This window comes from Chiloscyllium punctatum, chromosome 10 (genome assembly GCF_047496795.1).
Source record: "Chiloscyllium punctatum isolate Juve2018m chromosome 10, sChiPun1.3, whole genome shotgun sequence".
Classification (NCBI taxonomy): Eukaryota; Metazoa; Chordata; class Chondrichthyes; order Orectolobiformes; family Hemiscylliidae; genus Chiloscyllium; species Chiloscyllium punctatum.
In genome coordinates, this window is record NC_092748.1 from 114,872,218 (window position 1) to 114,892,404 (window position 20,187).

A 20,187-nucleotide genomic window follows, 5' to 3' on the forward strand; every position below is an offset into this window, starting at 1 on the left:
ACGTTAGGACTTCAGCTACTAAATACAACATGTGTTGCTAGTTTCTCAACAGATTCGGAGGTGCCAAAGGTTAACATCTTCTTTCAGAAGAATGATTACGTTAACAAAATGGGATTTAGCTGGGGGAGTACAGGACAGAACCTCATTCAACAGATAATCACATATGGAGATGAGTGATTGGAGATTCATAGAAACTTAGAAACATAGGAGCAGCCACAGGTCATTCAGCCCATCGAGCCTGCTCCACCATTCCATATGGTCATGGCTGATCATCCAACTCAGTGCCCTGTTCCTACGTTCTCCCAACACACTTCAATTCCTTTGGTCCTAAAAACTATGTCTAAGAGGTGGCACAGTGACTCAGTGGTTAGGCACGACTGTATCACATATTAGGGACCCGGGTTTGATTCCAGCCTCAATTTAGCGTGGCCAATTCACCTAACCTGCACATCCTCAGGCTGAAGCAATCTTGCCAGACAGAGGGAACTTTGACACACTGAGACAGAATTTATAAGAACAGGCAGCACAGTGGCTCAGTGATTAACACTGCTGCCTCACAACGCCAGGGACCTGGGTTTGATTCCAACCTCAAGTGGCTGTGAGGAGTTTGCACATTCTCCCCCGTGTCTGCGTGGGTTTCCTCCAGGTGCTCTGGTTTCCTCCCACAGTCCAAAAATGTGCAGGTTAGGTGAATTGGCCATGCTAAATTGACCATCTTGTTCAGGGATGTGTAGATTAGGTGCATTAGTCAGGTGTAAATATAGGATAATAGGGTAGGGGAATGGGTCTGGATGGGTTACTCTTTGAAGGGTCGGTGTGGACTTGTTGGGCTGAAGGGCCTGTTTCCACACTGTAGGGATTCCATGATGAGATGAGGGAAACTGTCTTACAATTGACATGATTGGGATTTGGAGGACCTTACCTGAGAGTGTGAATGCTACCATTTGCTCAGGGAGTCCAATTGATGTGGTCACTGGTGGATTGTAATGAGGTCAGAACATGAGATCCCTGATTGGGGCTGTTAACCTGGCCCAATCAGGGAATCCTGGCTGAATGATATAAACAGGAGGGTCAGGGGGGTCTGTTCACTCTGAGAGTTGGCCCTGAGGGAGCTGGATTAGTGTCAGGGACTCTCCCCGTGTAATTAAAGGGTGACTTGGTGACGGGATACTGGCCCCTGGGGAGTTATTTCAGTAACCTCCACTTTTCCACGTGTTTTCGCCCAGAGATTGGTGAATTCTCTACCCTAGAAAGCGGTTGAGCTCAAAACATTGAATGTTTTCAAAAATGAGAGAGAGAGAGATGGTTCTTATGACGAAAGGGAGCAGAGATTTCTGGGGAAAGGAGAAACTGGAATTGGGTGATCAGCCAGGATCAAATTGGATGATGGGGCAGGCTCAAAGGGCTTCTGTGTTGTAGTTTGGAGCTGTGATTGTCAACGCTTCAAGTGCCTTTCTGTCATAGTGGTTGACCTGTAACCACCCACTGGGCAGTTAAAGCTGGTCTAGCCAGTGACACCCTCATCCTGGGAGTGAATGAGCAAATCAGAAACACAGTTGACCAGGAATCCCTCCCACTCCATGACTTGGAAGGATCTGTAGGTTGGTTCTGAACCTGTATGATCATGTCATGAACGCACCCTCCCTGGTGAACCACTGGCTCAGAGATAGGGACACTACCCACTGCACCAGCACACCTCCATTTTCCCTCATCTCAGTCTTAAATGGCCTATCCCCTATCCTGTGATCCCATGGTCATTGGGAACATCCCTCCTGTATTTATCTCTGTCTGATCCTGGGAGGATTTTGTAGGTGTCTACGAGATCCCCTCATTCTTCTAAACTCCAGTGAACATAAAATAGAATCCCTTACAGTTTGGAGACAGGCCCTTCACCCCCACCCTCCAAAGAGTATACCATCCAGACCCATTCCCCTATGTTTACCCCTGACTAATGCACCTAACCTACACATCCCTGAACATTCAGAGACCCGGGTTCAATTACTGCCTCAGGCGACTCTCTGTGTGGAGTTTGCACATTCTCCCCGTGTCTGCGTGGGTTTCCTCCGGGTGTTCTGGTTTCCTCCCACACTCCAAAGATGTGCAGGTTAGGTGAATTGGCCATACTAAATTGCCTGTAGTGTTAGGTTAGGGGTATGGGTGGGTTGCGCTTCGGCAGGGCGGTGTGGACATGTTGGGCCAAAGGGCCTGTTTCCACACTGTAAGTAATCTAATCTAATTCCAGGGGAATTTAGCATAGCTAATTCACCTGACCTGCACATTTTTAAGATTGTGGGAAGAAACCAGAGCACCTGGAGGAAGCCCGCACAGACAAGGGGAGAATGTACAAACTCCACACAGACAGTCACCCAAGGCTGGAATCGAACCTGGGACCCTGGTGCTGTAAGGCAGCAGTGCTAACCAATAAACCACAGTGCCGCTCTTAGTTAGATCAGTTTCCCAGCATGGTCCTAACTGATCAAATCTCTCCTTATACGTGAGTCATGCTATCCCAGGGGTTGGTCTGGTGCTGCGTGAGTGGGTGATAGACCTCCCTGAGCCATACTCTTTCTGCATTGTCCTGTTACCCTGACGTGTTTATCAAGCTTTGGTCAATCTTTGACCGTGAGAGGTGCGGGTACAGATACTGTAGCACCTCTGCAAAAGAAATCAGGCAAAAGTTTGAGAGAGAAAACAAGTTGCAGGATAAAGTGTTGGAGCAGTGATTAGCTCTTTGAAAGGGCCATCATCAACTCAATGGGTCGAATGATCTCCTGTGCTGTGTTGTTATTTGATTCTATAAGTCAATAACTCACAATGTTTACAGTGTCTGTCATGGCCTTGCGATATGTCAAAGTGTTTACAACCTGTTACGTGACTTCACTGCAGTCTTGGAGAGATGTTAACAACACCATTTTTGAGTTAAAGCTTAGAGTATACGTTTTGGTTCAGGGCATCAGGATGGAGCTCCCCAGCCTTTTCGCAGCCCCCGAAAGTGTAAACAAATCCCCTGCTTCACGTCTCATCCTCAGTATGGGATCTGAGAGTGCAGCACTCCCTCAGTATGGGATCGGACACTGCAGCACCCCCTCAGTATGGGATCGGACAGTGCAGCACTCCCTCAGTATGGGATCGGACAGTGCAGCACCCCCTCAGTATGGGATCTGACAGTGCAGCACTCTCTCAGTATGGGATCGGACAGTGCAGCACCCCCTCAGTATGGGATCGGACAGTGCAGCACTCTCTCAGTATGGGATCGGACAGTGCAGCACTCCCTCAGTATGGGATCGGACAGTGCAGCACCCCCTCAGTATGGGATCGGACAGTGCAGCACTCCCTCAGTATGGGATCGGACAGTGCAGCACCCCCTCAGTATGGGATCGGACAGTGCAGCACTCCCTCAGTATGGGATCGGACAGTGCAGCACTCTCTCAGTATGGGATCGGACAGTGCAGCACCCCCTCAGTATGGGATCTGACAGTGCAGCACTCTCTCAGTATAGGATCGGACAGTGCAGCACTCCCTCAGTATGGGATCGGACAATGCAGCACTCCCTCAGTATGGGATCGGACAGTGCAGCACCCCCTCAGTATGGGATCGGACAGTGCAGCACTCTCTCAGTATGGGATCGGACAGTGCAGCACTCTCTCAGTATGGGATCGGACAGTGCAGCACTCTCTCAGTATGGGATCGGACAGTGCAGCACTCCCTCAGTATGGGATCGGACAGTGCAGCACTCCCTCAGTATGGGATCGGACAGTGCAGCACTCTCTCAGTATGGGATCGGACAGTGCAGCACTTCCTCAGTATGGGATCGGACAGTGCAGCACTCTCTCAGTATGGGATCGGACAGTGCAGCACTCTCTCAGTATGGGATCTGACAGTGCAGCACTCCCTCAGTATGGGATCGGACACTGCAGCACCCCCTCAGTATGGGATCGGACAGTGCAGCACTCCCTCAGTATGGGATAGGACAGTGCAGCACCCCCTCAGTATGGGATCTGACAGTGCAGCACTCTCTCAGTATGGGATCGGACAGTGCAGCACCCCCTCAGTATGGGATCGGACAGTGCAGCACTCTCTCAGTATGGGATCGGACAGTGCAGCACTCCCTCAGTATGGGATCGGACAGTGCAGCACCCCCTCAGTATGGGATCGGACAGTGCAGCACTCCCTCAGTATGGGATCGGACAGTGCAGCACCCCCTCAGTATGGGATCGGACAGTGCAGCACTCCCTCAGTATGGGATCGGACAGTGCAGCACTCTCTCAGTATGGGATCGGACAGTGCAGCACCCCCTCAGTATGGGATCTGACAGTGCAGCACTCTCTCAGTATAGGATCGGACAGTGCAGCACCCCCTCAGTATGGGATCGGACAGTGCAGCACCCCCTCAGTATGGGATCGGACAGTGCAGCACTCTCTCAGTATGGGATCGGACAGTGCAGCACTCTCTCAGTATGGGAACGGACAGTGCAGCACTCTCTCAGTATGGGATCGGACAGTGCAGCACTCCCTCAGTATGGGATCGGACAGTGCAGCACTCCCTCAGTATGGGATCGGACAGTGCAGCACTCCCTCAGTATGGGATCGGACAGTGCAGCACCCCCTCAGTATGGGATCGGACAGTGCAGCACTCTCTCAGTATGGGATCGGACAGTGCAGCACTCCCTCAGTATGGGATCGGACAGTGCAGCACTCCCTCAGTATGGGATCGGACAGTGCAGCACCCCCTCAGTATGGGATCGGACAGTGCAGCACTCCTTCAGTATGGGATCGGACAGTGCAGCACTCCCTCAGTATGGGATCGGACAGTGCAGCACTCCCTCAGTATGGGATCGGACAGTTCAGCACTTCCTCAGTATGGGATCGGACAGTGCAGCACTCTCTCAGTATGGGATCGGACAGTGCAGCACTCCCTCAGTATGGGATCGGACAGTGCAGCACTCTCTCAGTATGGGATCGGACAATGCAGCACTCCCTCAGTATGGGATCGGACAGTGCAGCACCCCCTCAGTATGGGATCGGACAGTGCAGCACTCTCTCAGTATGGGATCGGACAGTGCAGCACTCTCTCAGTATGGGATCGGACAGTGCAGCACTCTCTCAGTATGGGATCGGACAGTGCAGCACTCCCTCAGAATGGGATCGGACAGTGCAGCAATCCCTCAGTATGGGATCGGACAGTGCAGCACTCTCTCAGTATGGGATCGGACAGTGCAGCACTCTCTCAGTATGGGATCGGACAGTGCAGCACCCCCTCAGTATGGGATCGGACAGTGCAGCACTCCCTCAGTATGGGATCAGACAGTTCAGCACTCCCTCAGTATGGGATCGGACAGTGCAGCACCCCCTCAGTATGGGATCGGACAGTGCAGCACTCTCTCAGTATGGGATCGGACAGTGCAGCACCCCCTCAGTATGGGATCGGACAGTGCAGCAACCCCTCAGTATGGGATCGGACAGTGCAGCACTCTCTCAGTATGGGATCGGACAGTGCAGCACTCTCTCAGTATGGGATCGGACAGTGCAGCACTCCCTCAGTATGGGATCGGACAGTGCAGCACTCCCTCAGTATGGGATCGGACAGTGCAGCACTCCCTCAGTATGGGATCGGACAGTGCAGCACTCTCTCAGTATGGGATCGGACAGTGCAGCACTCTCTCAGTATGGGATCGGACAGTGCAGCACTCCCTCAGTATGGGATTGGACAGTGCAGCACTCTCTCAGTATGGGATCGGACAGTGCAGCACCCCCTCAGTATGGGATCGGACAGTGCAGCACCCCCTCAGTATGGGATCGGACAGTGCAGCACTCTCTCAGTATGGGATCGGACAGTGCAGCACCCCCTCAGTATGGGATCGGACAGTGCAGCACTCTCTCAGTATGGGATCTGACAGTGCAGCACTCTCTCAGTATGGGATCGGACAGTGCAGCACCCCCTCAGTATGGGATCGGACAGTGCAGCACTCCCTCAGTATGGGATCGGACAGTGCAGCACTCCCTCAGTATGGGATCGGACAGTGCAGCACTCTCTCAGTGTGGGATCGGACAGTGCAGCACTCCCTCAGTATGGGATCGGACAGTGCAGCACTCTCTCAGTAAGGGGTCAGACAGTTCAGCACCCCCTCAGTATGGGATCGGACAGTGCAGCCCTCCCTCAGTATGGGATCGGACAGTGCAGCACTCCCTCAGTATGGGATCGGACAGTGCAGCACTCTCTCAGTATGGGATCGGACAGTGCAGCACTCCCTCAGTATGGGATCGGACAGTGCAGCACCCCCTCAGTATGGGATCGGACAGTGCAGCACTCCCTCAGTATGGGATCAGACAGTTCAGCACTCCCTCAGTATGGGATCGGACAGTGCAGCACCCCCTCAGTATGGGATCGGACAGTGCAGCACTCTCTCAGTATGGGATCGGACAGTGCAGCACCCCCTCAGTATGGGATCGGACAGTGCAGCACTCTCTCAGTATGGGATCGGACAGTGCAGCACCCCCTCAGTATGGGATCGGACAGTGCAGCACTCCCTCAGTATGGGATCGGACAGTGCAGCACTCTCTCAGTATGGGATCGGACAGTGCAGCACCCCCTCAGTATGGGATCGGACAGTGCAGCACTCCCTTAGTATGGGATCGGACAGTGCAGCACTCCCTCAGTATGGGATCGGACAGTGCAGCACCCCCTCAGTATGGGATCGGACAGTGCAGCACTCTCTCAGTATGGGATCGGACAGTGCAGCACTCCCTCAGTATGGCATCAGACAGTGCAGCACCCCCTCAGTATGGGATCGGACAGTGCAGCACTCCTTCAGTATGGGATCGGACATTGCAGCACTCCCTCAGTATGGGATCGGACAGTGCAGCACTCTCTCAGTGTGGGATCGGACAGTGCAGCACTCCCTCAGTATGGGATCGGACAGTGCAGCACTCTCTCAGTGTGGGATCGGACAGTGCAGCACTCCCTCAGTATGGGATCGGACAGTGCAGCACTCTCTCAGTGTGGGATCGGACAGTGCAGCACTCCCTCAGTATGGGATCGGACAGTGCAGCACTCCCTCAGTATGGGATCGGACAGTGCAGCACTCCCTCAGTATGGGATCGGACAGTGCAGCACTCTCTCAGTATGGGATCGGACAGTGCAGCACCCCCTCAGTATGGGATCGGACAGTGCAGCACTCTCTCAGTATGGGATCGGACAGTGCAGCACTCTCTCAGTATGGGATCGGACAGTGCAGCACTCTCTCAGTATGGGATCGGACAGTGCAGCACTCCCTCAGTATGGGATCGGACAGTGCAGCACTCTCTCAGTATGGGATCGGACAGTGCAGCACTCCCTCAGTATGGGATCGGACAGTGCAGCACTCTCTCAGTATGGAATCAGACAGTGCAGCACTCCCTCAGTGTGGGATCGGACAGTGCAGCACTCTCTCAGTATGGGATCGGACAGTGCAGCACTCCCTCAGTATGGGATCGGACAGTGCAGCACTCTCTCAGTGTGGGATCGGACAGTTCAGCACTCCCTCAGTATGGGATCGGACAGTGCAGCACTCTCTCAGTGTGGGATCGGACAGTGCAGCACTCCCTCAGTGTGGGATCGGACAGTGCAGCACTCCCTCAGTATGGGATCGGACAGTGCAGCACTCCCTCAGTATGGGATCGGACAGTGCAGCACTCTCTCAGTATGGGATCGGACAGTGCAGCACCCCCTCAGTATGGGATCGGACAGTGCAGCACTCTCTCAGTATGGGATCGGACAGTGCAGCACTCTCTCAGTATGGGATCGGACAGTGCAGCACTCTCTCAGTATGGGATCGGACAGTGCAGCACTCCCTCAGTATGGGATCGGACAGTGCAGCACCCCCTCAGTATGGGATCGGACAGTGCAGCACTCCCTCAGTATGGGATCGGACAGTGCAGCACTCTCTCAGTATGGGATCGGACAGTGCAGCACTCTCTCAGTATGGGATCGGACAGTGCAGCACTCTCTCAGTATGGGATCGGACAGTGCAGCACTCTCTCAGTATGGGATCGGACAGTGCAGCACTCTCTCAGTATGGGATCGGACAGTGCAGCACTCTCTCAGTATGGGATCGGACAGTGCAGCACTCCCTCAGTATGGGATCGGACAGTGCAGCACCCCCTCAGTATGGGATCGGACAGTGCAGCACTCCCTCAGTATGGGATCGGACAGTTCAGCACTCCCTCAGTATGGGATCGGACAGTGCAGCACCCCCTCAGTATGGGATCGGACAGTGCAGCACTCCCTCAGTATGGGATCGGACAGTGCAGCACCCCCTCAGTATGGGATCGGACAGTTCAGCACTCCCTCAGTATGGGATCGGACAGTGCAGCACTCCCTCAGTATGGGATCGGACAGTGCAGCACTCTCTCAGTATGGAATCAGACAGTGCAGCACTCCCTCAGTGTGGGATCGGACAGTGCAGCACTCTCTCAGTGTGGGATCGGACAGTGCAGCACTCCCTCAGTATGGGATCGGACAGTGCAGCACTCCCTCAGTATGGGATCGGACAGTGCAGCACTCTCTCAGTGTGGGATCGGACAGTTCAGCACTCCCTCAGTATGGGATCGGACAGTGCAGCACTCTCTCAGTAAGGGGTCAGACAGTGCAGCACCCCCTCAGTATGGGATCGGACAGTGCAGCACCCCCTCAGTGTGGGATCGGACAGTGCAGCACTCCCTCAGTATGGGATCGGACAGTGCAGCACTCCCTCAGTATGGGATCGGACAGTGCAGCACTCTCTCAGTGTGGGATCGGACAGTTCAGCACTCCCTCAGTATGGGATCGGACAGTGCAGCACTCTCTCAGTAAGGGGTCAGACAGTTCAGCACCCCCTCAGTATGGGATCGGACAGTGCAGCCCTCCCTCAGTATGGGATCGGACAGTGCAGCACTCCCTCAGCATGGGATCGGACAGTGTAGCACTCTCTCAGTATGGGCTCTGACAGTGCAGCACTCTCTCAGTAAGGGGTCAGACAGTTCAGCACCCCCTCAGTATGGGATCGGACAGTGCAGCCCTCCCTCAGTATGGGATCGGACAGTGCAGCACTCCCTCAGCATGGGATCGGACAGTGTAGCACTCTCTCAGTATGGGATTGGACAGTGTAGCACTCTCTCAGTATGGGCTCTGACAGTGCAGCACTCCCTCAGTATGGGATCGGACAGTGCAGCACTCTCTCAGTATGGGATTGGACAGTGTAGCACTCTCTCAGTATGGGCTCTGACAGTGCAGCACTCCCTCAGTGCTACACAGGAGTGTCGTCTATAACCTTTGACACACATCGCTGACTGTTACATAATGTGTGTGTCCGTTTCACAAAATACCACAACTTGGCATTTGTATAGTGCCTGTGTCGTCTTGTGATAGCTGCAGTCCGGGCAATGGTGGAGCGATGGAAACTGGGGGTGGGATGTGCAAGGGGCCAGAGGAACACAGAGAGCATGGTGGGTGGTAGACCTGGAAATAGGTACAGGAATAAATGGGACACCACCACCCATAAACTCCCCCCTCCAAGCCACTCACAATCCTGACTTGGGAAATATATCGCCATTCCTTCAGTGTCGCTGAGTCAAAATCTTGGAATTCCCTCCCTAAGGGCATTGTGGGTCTCCCCACAGCACATGGACTGCAGCGGTTCAAGAAGGTAGCTCACCATGAGCTTCCTCAGGGCAACTGGAGACGAGCAGTAAATGCTGGGCCAGCCAGCAGTGCTTGCCTTCATGCACGAATAAAAGGTAGAAAGGGATGTGGGAATGGAGAGATTTGAACTCAGGGTTGAGAATTTGACACTGTCTTAACCACGCGAAAGTGCGGACTGCAGATCAGAGTCGAAGAGTGTGTTGCTGGAAAAGCGCAGCAGGTAGGCAACATCCGAGGAACAGGAGAGTCGACATTTCCAGCAAATGATGAAGGGCTTTTGCCCGAAATGTCGACTCCCCTGCTCCTCGGATGTTGCCTGACCTACTGGGCTTCCCCAGCACCTCACTTTTCCATTAATGTCTTAACCATTCCCAGTGATGATGCAGTCCTTCAGTCAGCTGGCTCACGCCAAGAAATTTCCCTGAATGCGTCTCCACACCCTGTTAATCATTGTCTGAGTCTGATGGACTCTTTGGGACCTGAGCAACAGAAAGAGTTTCCCCCTATTTACACTGCCATAACACTGGCACCATTCTTTACAAAGATCTGTTAAATCGTCTCCAGTGGAAACAGTCGGAATATTTTAGGTTCTCTCCTCATGAGTTTAGTTTCCCAAAACCCTTCCAGCATCCTGCCCTCTGTACTCCCTGAAGATTTAATGCTCTTTCTGTAAGGCAGCACTCAAAACTAAATCAGTGAAGGTGGAGAAGTGAAGTCAGAGGATTATTGCAGTTTGAACGTTCCGAAGGGAGGTGAAGAGCGAGAGAGAGCGTTGAAGCACTGCAGCCGTTATGAAATTCTGTCCTTTTAGATGTTGCATTTGGGAGGTGAGGCACAAGATTTCAACAACAAACTCATATCAGTCAAATAGTATCATCGAGTCATGGAAAGCATAGAAAATAGGAGCAGAGGTAGGCCATTCGGCCCCTTAAAGCTGCTCTGCCATTCGGTATAGTCATGGCGCAGAATCCAACTCACTCCCCTGTCCTCGCTTTCTCCCCAATCCCTTGGATCCCTTTAGCCCTTGGTTAGCACTGCTGCATCACAGCGCCAGAGACCCGGTTCAATTCCTGCCTCAGGCAACTGTCCGCGTGGAGTTTACACATTCTCCCCGTGTCTGCGTGGGTTTGCTCCAGTCTCCTCCCACAGTCACAGGTCAGGTGAATTGGCCGTGCTAAATTGCCCGTAGTGTTAAGTGAAGGGGTAAATGCAGGGGAACGGGTCTGGGTGGGTTGCTCTTCGGAGGGTCAGTGTGGACTTGTTGGGCCGAAGGGCCTGTATCCACACTGTAAGTAATCTAATCTAAAACTGTACCAATCTTCTTCTGAAAAAGCATAGTTACAGCACAATGGAGGCCATTCGGCCATCATTTCCATGCTGACTCTTTGATGGAAGGACCAACTGGCCATCCTTTTCTCCAGAACCCTGCATCTTTCCCTGGATGGATAATGATTGGATTCCCACTTGTATACCTGAGCTGAACATGGCTCCACCACACTGTCAGGCAGCACCTTCCTCATCCTAACCACCTCCTGTGCGAAGTGGTCTTTCCCTCTTGTTGGGTTACGTCTCACACTCGGTCTGTCGGAATGCCAGTATTTGATGTACGGGAAATGTTCGTGATATTACCCCTGCACCATAGAATACGGTCTGAGGTTACCAAGACTGTCAGTGTGGAGTTTGCACAATCCCCCCCTCCCCGTGTCTGCATGGGTTTCCTCCTGCAGTCCAAGGATGTGCAGGTTGGGTGGATTAGCCAGGCTAAATTGCCCCATAATGTCCAGGGATGTGCACACCAGGTATGTTAGCCATGGGAAATGCAGGATTACAGGGATAGGGTGGGATATTCTTCAGAGGTTCTCTGCAGACTTGATAGTCTGAATGTCTTTATTTGACTGAAGGTATTCTCTGATGTCTCATATTCTATCTTACCTTGAAACACCTGAAGCATGGAACTCTACATAATCATGTTGTTCTGTTGTAACTAATATTAGCCCGGACTCTTATGTGGCAGAGGAATGTAATGATTGTACGTACTGGTTCATTGTAAAGATTGTCTGTGTGATTCTCCAATACTGGAATATCCAGGCCTTGTTTCTTATGTTCAGTAAATGACAGAAATTATGTTGCATCAAGTAAACATATGGTGTTGGAGGTAAATCCCCACCATCTCACGGTGCTGGTTAAATCTGCGCTCTCTGTTTCCAGATCCTTCAACCAAAGTGAACAGGTTTTCCATGGAAGTGTTCTATCCAGATTCCTCATGGTTTTGAGGATCATAGAATTCCTACAGTGTGGGAGCAGGCCATTCGGCCCATTGAGTCCACACCGATTGTCTGAAGAGCATCCCAGCCACACCCATCCCATCCCTATAACCCTGCAGTTCCAAGGCTAACCCAACTAACCTGCAGATCCCTGAACACTGCAGGCAATTTCCCATGGCTAACCCACTTAACCTGGACATCTTTGGATTGTGGGAGGAAACCGGAGCACCCGGAGGAAACCCAGGCAGACACGGGGAGGACGTGAAAACTCCGCACGGACAATCTCCTGAGGTTGGAATCAAACCCAGGTCCCTGGCGCTGTGAGGCAGCAGTGCCAACCGCCGAGCCACACATGCTACGTTTTGAAGATCTCTCTCAGTTTTCCCTTCAGACCTCTCTTTTCTCCTGAGGACAGACTCGACCTGTCTCCATGACTGAAGGGACTGACTTTAAATAGCATAACTGACACTTTCTGGCCATCTCTTTTCCTCAGTCTGTCCTTGTTTCAAGAGGCAATAAGAGTGAACATCAGAATGGGGAACGTTTTTGGTAGCACCTCAGTCCTGTGGAGAGACTAGAATTGCTGGGATTACTCTCCTCAACAGAGGATGAGGTGAAGAGGAAATTTAATGAAGGTTGTGATAGACATTAAATAGATGGACGAAGGGTTAGCAACCAGAGAGAGACAGATTTCAAATCATGATGGAAAAGGAAGAGGCATTTTTTTTGCTGCAGTGAGTTGTGGTGATGTGGACACGCTTGAAAGGGTGGGGGAAGCAGAGGAACTTTCAAAGGGATTTGGAATTGTTCTTGAAGAGGGGGTTTTGTAGTGTTGTGGGGAAACAGTAAGGGGAACAGAACAATTTGGAGAGCTGTTCCTCAGAGCACATGGTAACCAATGGCAACCATCACTGTACCAATCGAAGATTTGCTCTCAACTGCACTAGGCACTTACACAAAGTCTAATTGATCCCAACAGCCTCTTTGTGTTTGTTTGAGGTCAGGGTCAGTGCTGGTTCCTGAGGGCAGGGGTTGGGGTGAGGGGTGGACTGCACGCTAAGTACTGACCTGTATTGGTACAGGCCACTCCTTTACCAGGGCTGCTGCCCAGTCTTTGTGAAGAAATGCAGGTTGTTCTGCTGTAGCTCGACAGCTGTCTTCCTCTCCAACCTCACACTGTAGAAAATCGCGCTGCAGAAGATCGCTAATAGGAAATCGCTTTACCCATGCGGTACAAAGTTCACATTATTCAAACAGCGTCCTCGATTCGCCAGTCGCGTTATAGCCAATGTGCGCTGACAAAACGCGCGTTACAGCAGATTGACCCGTAACCTTTTATTCTGTCTTGTTTTGCAGAGGTTAAACAGAGAAGTGTTAAGGATGTCGGGAATACACTGCCCTGCACACCCCTAGTGACTCATTTCGTGTCAGCGATAATCCTCGCAAAGTTTTCTCTCTTGAATGAAGACGGTTGACCAGGTCATCAACACTGGTCAATGGCTGCTCTGAGTAAGTTCCAAACACATGAGACTTCACACAACAGAAGTTAAGGTCTTAGAGAGACTGCGGACATTCACTGGGACAGTAATAGGCTTGGGGACGGACTTCAGTCCATGTGGGGGGAGCTAGGTACTGCAGATGCTGGAGATTAGAGTCAAGGTTGGAGTGATGCTGGAAAAGCACAGCAGGTCAGGCAGCATCCGAGGAGCAGGAAAACCGACGTTTCAGGCAAAAGCCCTTCATCAGGAATCTGAAGCTGCTCCAGTTATATTGTGACCATACAGGTCTCAATATTAACATCGCGAAGACATCCTTCCTGACGAAGGGCTTTTGCCCGAAACGTCGATTCTCCTGCTTCTCGGATGTTGCCTGACCTGCTGTGCTTTTCCAGCATCACTCTAATCTTGACTTCAGTCAAGGTGGACAGCTCGGAGAAACCAAGGTAGCTCTTGTCAGAACCTGGGTGAGATTTAACGGAGATGCTCAAAACCAGCATCTGGTTTTGACATTATAGACACAAAGAAATGTTGGACAGATTTTGACCGATCGAGGAATCGAAGGTTGTGGAAAACAGTTGGGAAAGTGGAGTTAAAGCTAGCTTTAACAGACTAGCTATGATCTTATCAAATACAGGTCATCCTTCTATAACGTGATGGTTGTGTTCTTGTGCAACCCCACGTTATAGAAAAATCACACCTTGGAAACAGAGCTTAAAGTGTTGGCAGTGTAATCATGTTACAGCCAATACACGTTTTAAAAGTTTGCACTTTGGTAACAGCGTCCCCACTTTGTCGATCAGGTTACAGAGAATTTGCAGTGATGAAACGCGCGTTACAGCAGAACGACCTGGAGCAGAGGAGGCTGAAGGGCTGACAGAGCACAGCAGGTCAGACAGCATCCGAGCAGTAGGAGAATCAGCTCTGATGAAGGGCTTTTGCCCGAAACATTGAGTCTCCTGCTCCACGGATGCTGCCTGACCTGTTGTGCTTTTCCAGCCCCACACTCTTGACTCTGATCTCCAGCACCTGCCATCCTCCCTTCCTCCCTGAAGGGCTGAATGGCCTTCTCTTGCTCCTAATAACTTTGATTTCTTTCCCTCAACGGCAGAGTCAGTCGCTGGTGAATACAGATTTAACACATAAGCAGAACAGCTAAAGGGGAGGTGGGGCAATCTTTCTTTAATTCAGTGAATTGTTACAACTGGGAATGAGCTCCAGATTTAATAGGGAACCTGGAACGAGAATTGAGTAAGTTCATGACGTGGAAATGGATAGATCTTCCAAAGAGCAGGCACAGATAAAGTGGGATGCCTGTGTGCTGTCTGATTCTGTGATTGACATCTCAATAGCAGTGCCTTTGTTTTCATTCATGGGAAATCGCTCTCGCTGGCTGGTCAGGAGACATCGCCTGTCCCTTGACAAGGTGGGGAGCTGCCTTCCGGAACCACTGCAGTCCATGTGATGTCCGTACACGGATATTACCTGAAAAATTGCAGGGTTAGTGAAATGAAATGAAGTGAACGTACAGGTGATGTAATTATTAAAAGATTAATTGTTTTTAATGTAATTCAGTGTTTTGCTGAAGTAACAGGTGTATGTGTGTGAGAGAGTGTGAGTGTGTGAGAGAGTGTGTGTGAGAGAGAGTATGAATGTGTGAGTGTGTGTGAATGTGTGTGTGTGAGTATGAGTGTGTGAGAGTATGAGTGTGAGAGAGTATGAGTGTGTGTGAGAGAGTATGAGTGTGTGTGTGAGAGAGAGTGTGAATATGCGTGTGAGAGAGTATGAGTATGTATGTGTATGTGTGAGAGAGTGTGTCAGTGTATGTGTATGTGAGAGAGTGTGTGAGTGTATGTGTGTGTGAGAGAGACTGTGTGAGTTGTGAGTGTGTGTTTAGATTAAGTGTTGTCACTGCAGAGTGATGTACTGATTTAGATTAGATTAGATGAGATTACTTACAGTGTGGAAACAGGCCCTTCGGCCCAACAAGTCCACACCGCCCCGCCGAAGCGCAACCCACCCATACCCCTACATCTACCCCTTACCTAACACTACAGGCAATTTAGCATGGCCAATTCACCTGACCTGCACATCTTTGGACTGTGGGAGGAAACCGGAGCACCCGGAGGAAACCCACGCAGACACGGGGAGAATGTGCAAACTCCACACATGTCACTGTAACTCTGAAAAGAGTGGAGTCTTGTTTAAAAACACACAGTGTGATCACGTGGACTGTTTTGTATCAGTTTAAGGAAGCTTTCCCTCAGAGTGTAGCTAATTAGCTCAGAGGGTGCTCTGAGCAATGGCTGAAGGTTCAGATGGAGTGAGCTGATCACTTGCTTCTGACTGATCTGAGAAAAATCCACGTGGACTGGTTCACTTGTGACTGCGAGCTCTGTTAAGGGTAAGAGTTTTGCAGTGTTTTGTTTTGAAGTTTGCTTTAATAAAGGCCGTTGGGTTAGAACTGCCCTGGGATCCTGATATCCAGAGTAAACTGGATGGGACCAGGGTAGGGAGAGCCAGGCTTTTGACCCAGTAATAGTGGAGGAACTGCTGATATTGCCCCTGCAGTGAAAGATTTAACAGAGCAGTGGTGGGTATTGTGAGGTTTTTATCCAGGATTTCCAATTTATTTTGAACATGTTTGGGGTAAAACAAGGACATATTTTGGAGTGAATAATCAGTGCTGTGACTCCTCCACACTCCATGTTTCCTGTTGTCTACGACAATGTCTGAATGACAATCTCTAACTTGACAAATTCCTTTTCCCAGCACAGTCCATGTCAGCTGGCTCATACAAACAGTGGGAGAGATTTCTCCAGCAGTTATCACTATCGGGTGAAAGTCCCCACAGGCCCAGAAGCTGTTCACTCATCATAGAGAGAGAGAGAGAGAGAGAGAGAGAGAGAGAGATTGAGAGAGAGAGAAATAGAGGTAACTGATGGTGAATTTGACGGGAGGGTCATTATTGGGAGAAAGTGAGGACTGCAGATACTGGAGATCAGAGTCGAAGAGTGTGGTACTGGAAAAGCACAGCCCGTCAGGCTCAAAACATTGCCTCTCCTGCTCCTCAGATGCTGCCTGACCAGCTGTGCTTTTCTAGTACCACATTCTTCAACCCCAAGGGTCATTACTGCTCAATCTCAGACCAAGAAAACAGAACTACCACGGTGACCTCTGGCAGGGCGGGGCTTGAACCTGAGTTGTTGGCAACACTCTGTAAGAGACCATTTTTAAAACAAAAGGAGCAGAAGTAGACCATTCAGCCCATCGAGTCTGCTCTACTATTCAATAACATAGTAGCCGTGCTGTGGAAGTGTCAGTGTTGAATGGGGGGGGTGGACAAAATGGGGCGGCACAGTGGCTCAGTGGTTAGCACTGCTGCCTCAGCGCCAGGGACCCGGGTTTGATTCCCACTTCAGGCGACTGTCTGTGTGGAGTTTGCACATTCTCCCCGTGTCTGCGTGGGTTTCCTCTGTGTGCTCTGGCATCCTCCCACTGTCCAAAGATGTGCAGGTCAGGGTGAATTGGCCATGCTAAACTGCCCATAGTGTATAGCAATGTATAGGTTAGGGGCATTAGTCAGAGGTAAATATAGGGTAAGGGGAATGGGTCTAGGTGGGTTACTATCTGGAGGGTTGGTGTGGACCTGTGACATTTGGCTCTGCAAGCCAGCACCACCATTCATTATGATCATGGCTGATCATCCACAATCAGTATCCTGTTCCTGCCTTATCCCCATAACCTTTGATTCCACTATCTCTAAGAGCTCTATCCATCTCTTTCTTGAAAGTATCCAGAGACTTGGCCTCCACTATCTTCTGGGGCAGAGCATTCCATACATCCACCACTCTCTGGGTGAAGAAGTTTCTCCTCAACTCTGTTCTAAGTGGCCTACCCCTTATTTTTAAACTGTGTCCTCTGGTTCGGGACTCACCCATCAACAGAGTGTCGAATCCTTTAATAATCTTATACGTCTCGATCAGATCCCCTCTCAGCCTTCTAAATTCAAGCATATACAATCTCAGTCGCTCCAATCTTTCAACATAAACCCGACATAAATCCCCAGGACCTGATCAGGTGTACCTGAGAACTCGGTGGGAAGCTAGAGAAGTGATTATGGGCTTCTTGCTGAGATATTTGTATAATCAATAGCCACAGGTGAGGTGCCGGAAGACTGGAGGTTGGCTAACGTGGTGCCACTGTTTAAGAAGGGCGGTAAGGACAAGCCAGGGAACTATAGACCAGTGAGCCTGACCTTGGTGGTGGGCAAGTTGTTGGAGGGAATCCTGAGGGACAGGATGTACATGTATTTGGAAAAGCAAGGACTGATTCGGGATAGTCAACATGGCTTTGTGCGTGGGAAATCATATCTCACAAACTTGATTGAGTTTTTTGAAGAAGTAACAAAGAAGATTGATGAGGGCAGAGCAGTAGATGTGATCTTTATGGACTTCAGTAAGGTGTTCGACAAGGTTCCCCATGGGAGACTGATTAGCAAGGTTAGATCTCACGGAATACAGGAAGAACTAGCCATTTGGATACAGAACTGGCTCAAAGGTAGAAGACAGAGGGTGGTGGTGGAGGGTTGTTTTTCAGACTGGAGGCCTGTGACCAGTGGAGTACCACAAGGATCTCCACTTTTTGTTATTTACATAAATGATTTGGATGCGAGCATAAGAGGTACAGTTAGTGAGTTTGCAGATGACACCAAAATTGGAGGTGTAGTGGACAGCAAAGAGGGTTACCTCAGACTACAACAGGATTTGGACTAGATGGGCCAATGGGCTGAGAAGTGACAGATGGAGTTTAATTCAGATAAATGCAAGGTGCTACATTTCGGGAAAGCAAATCTTAGCAGGACTTATACACTTAATGGTAGGGTCCTAGGGAATGTTGCTGAACAAAGAGACCTTGGAGTGCAGGTTCATAGCTCCTTGAAAGTGGAGTCACAGGTAGAAAGGGTTCAAAAAGATTTACAAGGATGTTGCCAGGGTTGGAGGATTTGAACTATAGGGAGAGGCTGAACAGGCTGGGGCTGTTTTCCCTGGAGCTTCGGAGGCTGAGGGGTGACCTTCTAGAGGTTTACAAAATTATCGGGGGCATGGATAGGATAAATAGACAAAGTCTTTTCCCTGGGATCGGGGAGTCCAGAACTAGAGGACATAGGTTTAGAGTGAGAGGGGAAAGATATAAAAGAGACCTAAGGAGCAACTTTTTCACACAGAGGGTGGTACGTGTATGGAATGAGCTGCCAGAGGAAGTGATGGAGGCTGGTACAATTGCAACATTTAAGAGGCATTTGGATGGGTATATGAATAGGAAGGGTTTGGAGGGATATGGGCCGGGTGCTGGCAGGTGGGACTAGATTGGGTTGGGATATCTGGTCGGCATGGACAGGTTGGACCGAAGGGTCTGTTTCCATGCGCTACATCTCTATGACTCTATGATTCCATAACATAAGATAGTCCGCCATTCCGGGAATTGACCTCGTGAACTTATGCTGCACTCCCTTAATAGCCAGAATGCCCTTCCTCAAATTTGGAGACCAGAACTGCACACAGTATTCCAGGTGTGGTCTCACCAGGGCTTTGCTCCTATACTCATTTCCTTCTTGTTATGAACGCCAGCATGCCATTAGCTTTCTTCACTACCTGCTGTCCCTGCATGCTTGCTTTCATTGACTGATGTACATGAACCCTAGACCCCTTGTACTGCCCTTTTACCTAACTTGACTCCATTTAGATAGTAATCTGCCTTCCTGTTCTTGACAACAAAGTGGATAACCACACATTTATCCACATTAAACTGCATCTGCCATGCATCTGTCCACTCACCTAGCCTGTCCAAGTCACACTGTATTCTCAAAACATCCTCCTCACATTTCACCCTGTCACCCATCAGCAAATTTACCAATATTACTTTTAATGCCCTCATCTATATCATTAATGTATATTGTAAACAGCTGCGGTCCCAGCACCAAACCTTGTGGTACCCCACTGGTCACCGTCTGCCATTCCGAAATGGAGCCATTTATCACTACTCTTTGCTTCCTGTCAGCCAACCAATTTTCAATCCAAATCAGTATTTTGCCCCCAATACCATGTTCCCTACCTTTGCTCACTAATCTCCGATGTGGGACCTTATCAAAGGTTTTCTGAAAGTCCAGGTACACTATATCCACTGACTCTCCCTTGTCCATCTTCATAGCTACATCCTCCAGATATTCCAGAAGATTAGTCAAGCACGATATCCCCTTCATAAATCCATGCTGACTCTGAACAATCCTGTTACTGCTATCCAAGTGAGTCATATGTTCATCTTTTATAATTGACTCCAGCATCTTTCCCACCACTAACATCAGACTAACCGCTCTATAATTCCCTGTTTTCTCTCTCCCTCCTTTCTTAAAAAGTGGGAAAATATGTGCCACCCTCCAATTCACAGGAACTGATCCTGAATCTATAGAACATTGGAAAATGAATACCAATGTTGTGCCGAAGGGCCAGTTTCCACACTGTAGGGATTCCATGAAAAAAGGAGCAGTAGGCCATTCAGCCCATCAAGTCTGCTGTACCTTTCAATAAGTAGTAACTGTGATGTGGAAGATTAGATTAGATTAGATTACTTACAGTGTGGAAACAGGCCCTTCGGGCCAACAAGTCCACACCGCCCCGCCGAAGCGCAACCCACCCCTACATCTACATCTACCCCTTACCTAACACTACGGGCAATTTAGCATGGCAAATTCACCTGACCTGCACATCTTT

General features: G+C 50.2%; 1 protein-coding gene across 4 annotated transcripts in view; it reads left to right on the forward strand.

Annotated features, from left to right (window-relative positions):
* The window catches only part of tmem198ab (transmembrane protein 198ab), a 140,339-nt gene that overhangs the window by 40,027 nt on the left and 80,125 nt on the right, over nucleotides 1–20,187 (forward strand). For all 4 annotated transcript variants that reach the window (XM_072579990.1, XM_072579991.1, XM_072579989.1 and 1 more), the window contains exon 2: nucleotides 13,278–13,430. The gene's annotated coding sequence lies outside the window, so the exon portion shown is untranslated. The remainder of the gene's footprint in view (nucleotides 1–13,277; nucleotides 13,431–20,187) is intronic.